Source organism: Lipotes vexillifer, unplaced genomic scaffold (genome assembly GCF_000442215.2).
Source record: "Lipotes vexillifer unplaced genomic scaffold, Lipotes_vexillifer_v1.1 scaffold2162, whole genome shotgun sequence".
Lineage (NCBI taxonomy): Eukaryota > Metazoa > Chordata > Mammalia > Artiodactyla > Lipotidae > Lipotes > Lipotes vexillifer.
Genome location: NW_006774405.1, coordinates 218,282 through 225,681, shown reverse-complemented (window position 1 = coordinate 225,681; position 7,400 = coordinate 218,282).

Sequence of the window (7,400 nt, the reverse complement as noted above, 5' to 3'; positions counted from 1 at the left end):
TTTTTCTTGCGTTATGCGGGCCTCTCACTGTTGTGGCCTCTCCCATTTGCGGAGCACAGGCTCCGGACGCGCAGGCTCAGTGGCCATGGCTCACGGGCCCAGCCGCTCCGCGGCACGTGGGATCCTCCCGAAACGGGGCACGAACCCGCGTCTCCTGCATCGGCAGGCGGACTCTCAAGCACTGCGCCACCAGGGAAGCCCCTAGCATTCCCTGTCTTCTTAGCCTTTTTTTATTTACCTTCAAAGCACATGCACTGATAATATTTTGTATATTTAGTTGTGTGATTACCGTCTGGGGTCCCTGCTAGACCGACGCAGTGGTGTGATGAGTGCTACGATGGGGGCGACTCGGGGCTCTGGGGGTGGTCTCGGAGCATGGCGCTGCCGCTCTCTCGGCCTCAGTTTCTCCTCTGTACCCTAAGGCCTGGGCCCTCCCTCTGATACCGCCTGCTAATGTGATGTGGGTAATTCTGAGTCTTCGCTTTGTCCTGGAAGAGAGGTTGCCATGGAAACAGAGGCTGAGGCTCCAGCGGAGGGAGCCTCCACCTCCCTTTGTTAGATCCAGGGAAGGCTGCCTTCTGGGGGCCCCGCTGCCTGGTTTCGGGGAAGAATGCTGCCTGAGGTCTGTGCTTGTTGAGGGACAAGGCCGGCCACCCTCCTCACCCTCCAGCCTGCCATTCACCCCATCAGTTTGTGAGACACTTGATGGAAGGGCAGAAGTCGCAGGGCAGGGTGGAGGATCAGGGGCCCAGGGAACCAAGGCATCTGGACCCAGCCCTGTGTTTAGGCAAGTCCCGCCCTTCTCTGCACCCACAGCCCTGGCATTTCCATCAGCTCACAGCTCTTGCTTTGAGAAGACTGATGCTGAGCCCCCTCCCAGTACCCAGGCCTACGGGGCAGTATGCAGTTATGCTGGTGGGGGGGGGGGCGTCCCCGCTAGGTTCCACCAAAGACGCGTCCTGAGAGGTCAGGGCGCCGGCGCTGCAGGAAGCCCTGCTCTGCCTCCCGGCCAATCGCGGCCGGAAGGTCCCTGACCCCAGGCCGGGGTGTGGCCGCTCTCTTCCCGTCCAGTTGCTGCCCGGTCTGGAGGGGTAGGAAGCCCGCGCCCCCTGGAAGGGCCGCCCTTCGCACAGGTGGCAGGGCCAGGCCGTGCGGAGTCACTCCCTCCCGCCGCCCCGCGCCCCATCCCCGATCCCCTGCCACCTGGCGCCCCGTTGGGCTCCCCGCTGGGCTCCCCAGGTACCGCCGGAAGGTCGGAGCCGCACCGCCAGACGCCGCCAGGGGGCGCTGCGGCGCTGCGGGTCTCCCGGCTGCTCCCCAGGCCCAGGCGATGGACCGCCCACCTCACCCCTCGGTCTGGCTGCTCATCGCTGCCCGGGGAGGCGGGCCGGCGGCTCAGACCCTGACACCGCCGCGGCTCCCGCTTGAGCGCCCACCGACAGGTGCCCGTGGTGGAAGCCGCCCCCTCCAGGCATCCTGGGCCAGTTCTCCAAAGGGCAGCACAGGTGCGCAGAGATCTCTGGGCACCGATGTTTTTCCTGGAGAGCTGAAGGCTGAGTTCTCGAAGATGTTCCATGAAGGAGCTTGCAGTCTCTTCGGTGTCTGTAATACTGCGTTTTCCAAATCCCAGCACCAGAATTCTGGGCTCCATGCGCTCTAAATTTTAGCACAGATCCTGGAGCCGGATGTCTTGGCTTCAAATCCCCACTCTGCCACTAAGCAGCTAGTGCCGGTGGGCAAGCCCTTAACTTCTCTGTGCCTTGTTTCCTCACCTGAGAGATGGCCGCACATCGCCATCTCTGTGAAGTGGGGATTATTATCGCTCATCACAGCGTGTTTGACTCGTGGGCTCAGAAACCCAGAGACACAGTTGGAGGTGCAGAGTCAGGAAGCCGAGAGACGCAGTTTGTGTGAACCCTGATGGCTGGGGGCGTCCATGAGACATTTGGCCCAGACTTTTCTGTGGCTGGGAAGAAAAGGACCAGAGGCCCTAGGAGGTTGAGCCATAGAAGGTGAAGTCTGTGTGGGGTCCAGACCGTGGCCTGGGAGACGCCGGCCAGCTGGGTGCTGTGTGCACGTTGTGGGGTGCTCCGAACCTGTCTCCCCCCCCCCCGCCCCGTAAACAGGATGCGGATGCCTCTCATGTAGGGCTGAGGAGGCGCATCCAGGATGCCTCGTGGCACACAGTAGGTCTTAATAATCATGGGTGGCTGCCTCTTCTAGTTCCGTCACACAGCAGGAGACGGGCTTGTATGGGGAGGCCTGGGACGGGCCAGCCCATTCACCCGGAAGAGGGCAATGGCAGTTGCTGTCGGGCCATCTTGGAAGGGTGCTGGGCAGGTGGATGGCAGCCCTCACTTCCACTGGCTGTCCGCCTCGCCTGGGCACAGCCTCCTGCTGAGGCTGCCATCCCCTGAGCAGCGGGGCACCATGCCTGCAGGAACAGGAAAGCACATCAGGGGCAGGTTCTTGTGAAAGGCACAGATTCAGCATGGGGACAGGATCATTGACAATGAGATGGGGGCTGCCTGGGTCCTAGGGAACTTCGTGACCCTCTCACTAGCCCCACACTGTACCTAAGAGGAACTGAAGCCAGCGAGGATAAAAGACTTGCCCAGGGTCACGTGGCTAGTTGGAGGAGGGTGGGACGAAGCGGGGCTGAGCCCGTATGCCTCTCCTGCAAACAATATCCATGCCAGGTTCACTTCTGCAGACCTTTCGGCATGAAGATTTGCTTGTTGAGTGAATGACTGTGTCTGTCAGGCCACATTACCAGAGGTCTATGCTTGTAATGAGGGAGGGGATGTCCAGTTAGGCTTTGCTCTTCTCTGAGCTTCTTGGTTCCTGTGCTCAGCTCCAGATCCTTCAGTGGACTCTGAGATGGAGAGCAACTCCTGGAGACTCCTTCCTGTGAACAGATGGAGTGGCTCAGCCAGGAGAAGCACAGCCTCAGGGGTTCCAGCTGCTGTCCCTAATTCTCTGCAGGGTTGTTCTGGGGCAGGAGGGCCTGGGAGGCCTCTGGGTTGGCACCCTTGGGCTGGGACCCTTGGGAAGGTAGGGCCCAAACCTATGAGGAAGTGCCCCCATTTTACTCATAGCTGCCCCATAATGGGGCTTAGCAGGTTGGGATGGCCATTTGACAGGAACGCTCATGCAGCTGTTTGTTCAATAGTCATTATTGAGCACCTACTGTATGCCAGACACCGGAGCTGACATTATTTTGCTGGAGAAAGGGACAGTGAACAAATAAAATTAGAATGTGATGGCAGGTGGTGAAAAGTATGAAGGGGGACAACAGAGCAGAGTCTGGGGCACATAGAACACGGGGGCCTGGGTTGGAGAGCAGAGGTGTCACAGGACCAGACACCTGGATGATGGGAAGGTGGCTGCCATGTGAAAGGCCGGAAGGGTCCCAGGCAGAGGGATATGCAAGGGCAAAAGTCGGGAGGTAAGAACGTGCCGGTATGGCTGGAGTGGGGTGGGTGAGACTCCAGAGAAGGGCTGTGCCCCATGCCCCAGGGCTCCCTTGCCTCCTGCCCAGTCCAGTCACCCCTTCCTCACTCAAGCTGGCTGCAAGACCCCAAAGCCGTCTCCAGGGGGCTGTGTCGATTCCTTTGGCCACATGGGGGCAACAGAGAACACCACTGGGGAGGACTGGGGAGGCTGGGCAGGATCTGAGCGCCTTGCGGGCTCTCGGGACCCCATCGGGAACCAGGGCTGAATACTGGACCCCTCCCTCTCCGCTTCTCTGCACCCATCCTGCTACTGTCTTCTCAAGCTCCTCCCTTCTAACTAGCGGGGACACATGCTACAGTCCTGGCTCCAGCTCTTGAGGTAAGGTGGGTCCCCCTGGAGACTGGAATCTGCATCTATGAGGTGGGAACAGAGTTCCACCTCGAGGATCGCGTAGGTCCCAGTAACAGTGTCTGTTTGCCGTCTTGTGTGCCTCGGCCAATTAGCTATGTGGCCTGGGGCCACCTGCTTACACTCTTTGAGCCTCAGTCTCCCAACTGTAAAATGGGGATGATGGCAGAACGATGGTGGGGAATCTTGTGCAAGAAAACTGACAAAATGCATCATGCACACCAGGGACCCAGCACAGGACCTGGCTCTTAGTAAATGCTCCATGGGGATGCTTAGTCACGACAAGCGCATTCATGACTGGGGGGCGCAGAGCCGAGGGAGACCTGCAGTTCAGATGAGAAGCTGAAGCTTATGAAGAGGGAGGGTGGTTTGCCCAACTTCACTCGCCAGGAGCGAGGCGGAGGGCCCCGCCAAGACTGCCTGTCAGCCCGGCCACGGCCATCCTGCAGCTGACACAGGACTGGAATCCAGGACGCCCCCCTCTTTGTGGCCACAGCTTATCCTGCCCTTCCAGAGAGCCTCCGCCTTCAAGGCCCCTGTCCCCAGCCTATCACCCAGCTCTGGACACTCCTCTCCATGGTGGCTGTCCAGGCCCTGCTTGCACACCCCCAGGGAGGTCACCTCTCTCCCTGACAAGCTGGTGCTGGGCCTCTGTAGGACTCCAGGAAGGAGCTTGCGAGGGTGGGCACTTTTCAGGCCATGGCGCCTGGGTTCCTTTTTCTCCCCAGCTTCCCCTGTGCCAGACTGTGGAGGACTAGAGACCCGGAAATCTTGGAATGCCACATTCTTGGAAACCTCGTCCCTTCCCGCCTTTGAATTCTTAGAGCTTCCTCTTGGACCTGGGGCCCCTCATTTCCGATGGAGCCTGTGGGAGCGCCCCTTGATTTTGATGTCCTTTGGGGTGAAGGAGGTGTTTCTGGAGGGTGGGCCGTCGGTGGCGGGGGGCAGCTGGAGGTGATGGCGGGGGTGGGAGTTGGGACAAGAGAAGGAGGGGGCTTGGGGGAGTGGCGTGTGTGAACCCCCGTGGGGTAAACGTCTCCCAGGGGGTGCACCTCTCCCTGTGGTGTTTTGTGGGCAGTCTTCCGAGCCCCTTTTTCTCCACGTCCTTGTGAAACACCACAGCCCTCTTGGAGTAATTCCTCCGAAACCTCGAATACCTCCAGCGTCTCCCAGGGTATTTTTCTTGTGGTTAAGGTGGTATTTACAGTGAAAACAACTATTGAAGCGAATCGCGAAAATAATGTCAGTGTTTCCACTTTTGACAAAAATGGGAAGGCAGGTGGTTTCTTGTCTGCGATAAGCGCATCTGCTCCTGCAATAATTACTATTTGAGATAATTATGAAAAAGAATTTAAATACTTAAGGCATGCACAGGGGCCAGGACAACTTTCTTTCGCCTTATTCATAATTTCTCCTGCAAGTCGGAGTCTTGTCCCGACGTGGGCCGAGGGAGGGGCCCTGGGAGGCCGTGGGCCAGCGCCCAGACCCCACCGCTGGATCTGGGTCAGGACGAGTGTGGGTCTTGGAATAGGATCCGCCTGGGTTGCATCTGGATTTGTCAGGGCAGTGACTGTGGACAGTTTCCTCCGCGCCTCGGTTTCCTTATCTATGAAATGGGGTTAATACTTGAGTGTGCCTTAGAGGATTGTGATGCAGCGGCACGCTGTACGGTGCACAGCAGGGCTCTTCATGGGCTGGGTCCCGTCCCATGCTGTGTGAGGCCTGGGCCAGCTCCCGCAGCTCCCTTGCCCACAGAGATAGAAACCCAGTCCTCGAGAAGCCCAGTGAGTTTGCGTTGCCTCCCTCCAATCTCCTGCAGTACATCTCCCTGGGATGCAGACTTCAGAAGTGGCAGGTCAGCAAATCCCCATGAGCTTGGAGAGGAGGCGCCTCTGAGAACCCTGGTCCCCGTCCCCAGGTGAGCCCAGAGGGCGCCTCAGGTGTCCCCGTCAGAGCTCAGCAGGGCAGGCCCGAGCTGGGATGTTAGGAAAGAAGTGTTCTTTCTGTCACCTGAGGTGTCTCAGCCGGACCTGAGTGACCATGTGCCAGGGATGCCAGGGGAGGGACGGGGTTTGGGTCAGAGGACCCCTGAGGACCTCTGGGCTTAAGATTTAAGGGCAAATCAGAGCCCAGGAATCCTGGGTCCTGGGGGAGGCTAGGGAAAACAGATGTGGAGGGTAGTGCCAGGGCTGATGGAGCACACACGCGGCCCAGAGCGGGGAAGGGCCTTGCCCGGGCTCATGTAGATGCCCCGGCAGAGCCCAGGCCTCCAGTGCCTCCACACAGGGCTGCCTCTAGGGACCTTGGGATCACTGTGGGCGAGAATGAGGCAGCGGGCTGGCCTGGGTGACCTTGGGTGGGGAAGGTCCTGTGACCCGCTGGAGCAGGAGTCAGGGGAGCTGTGGCCCAAGCCTCACAGCAAGACAAGGCAGGTGCCTCAGTTGCGCGCTGGCCCTGCCCTGACTCATCATCTGGCCTTGCGCAGGTCCGTGCGTAACTGCATTCCGCTTGCCCCGTCTAGGCAGTAAGAGCGTTGGACTGTAAATGGAAATGCCAAAGAGCAATGGCTTAAACAAGAGAGAAATTTCTCTCTCTTTCATATCTAAACCTAGGGGTATGTGGTACGGGTCGTGTGAGGACCAGCCTCCCTCTAGCTCCTGGCCCTACCAAACAGAGGTGGAGATCTGGTCCTTGGGGTCCAAGATGGCTGCCAGAGTTCCAGCTATCACATCTGACTTCTAAGCAGCAGAAAGAAGGAAGGAGAAAAGAAGAAAAGGGGGCAAAGTGTGGGTATCAGATGTCTTTTAAGAAAGGCTCATGGAAGTTCACGCTGGGCGCTGTTTCTTACATCCTGCTGGTCAGAGCTGAGTCACATGACCAGTCCTAGATGTGCAGAGGCTGGCAATGAGGTCTTCATGCTGGAAGCCCAGCTGAAAATCAGAGAAAGAAGGGGAGGGTGGTGCTGGGGCCACCAGCTGACTCTGCCATAGGGTGATCTCGTGGGGCCTTTCTGCTTTGACTCTTGAGGGGTCTGAGCGTCTGGAATTGTGCCATCTGCCATGTCCAGACTTTCAAGCAAAGAACGTGGGCTAAATTGAAATAAGCCTGCAAAATTCGAGATTCTAGGCATTTTCAAATGGAGTGCCTGTGTGTGTGTGTGTGTGTGTGTGTGTGTGCCCGCCCAGGTGCTGTATTGTGGGGGGCAGATAGCTGTGTGTGTGTGTGTGTGTGTGTGTGTGCCTGTGTGTGTGTGTGTGTGTGTGTGTGTGTGTGTGTGTGCCCGCCCAGGTGCTGAGGAGCAGGGCTCAGGTAGCAGATTCGGGGAGCTTGGGGACGGGGGCTGGTGGTGCCCCACGGCGGGCTGCTCCCTCGGCTCCTGGAATCCCCTCGTGCCGGCCTGTCTGCACATGTGCCTCGTGCACCAGAGGCCCGGGGCAGGGGCGGCAGGAGGGGGCCGCCCAGGAATGGCTGCTCTTTTTAAGGCAGAGATGGCCGTGCAGACTCCGGAGGTCTGGAGCCATGGACGGGACAGGCGA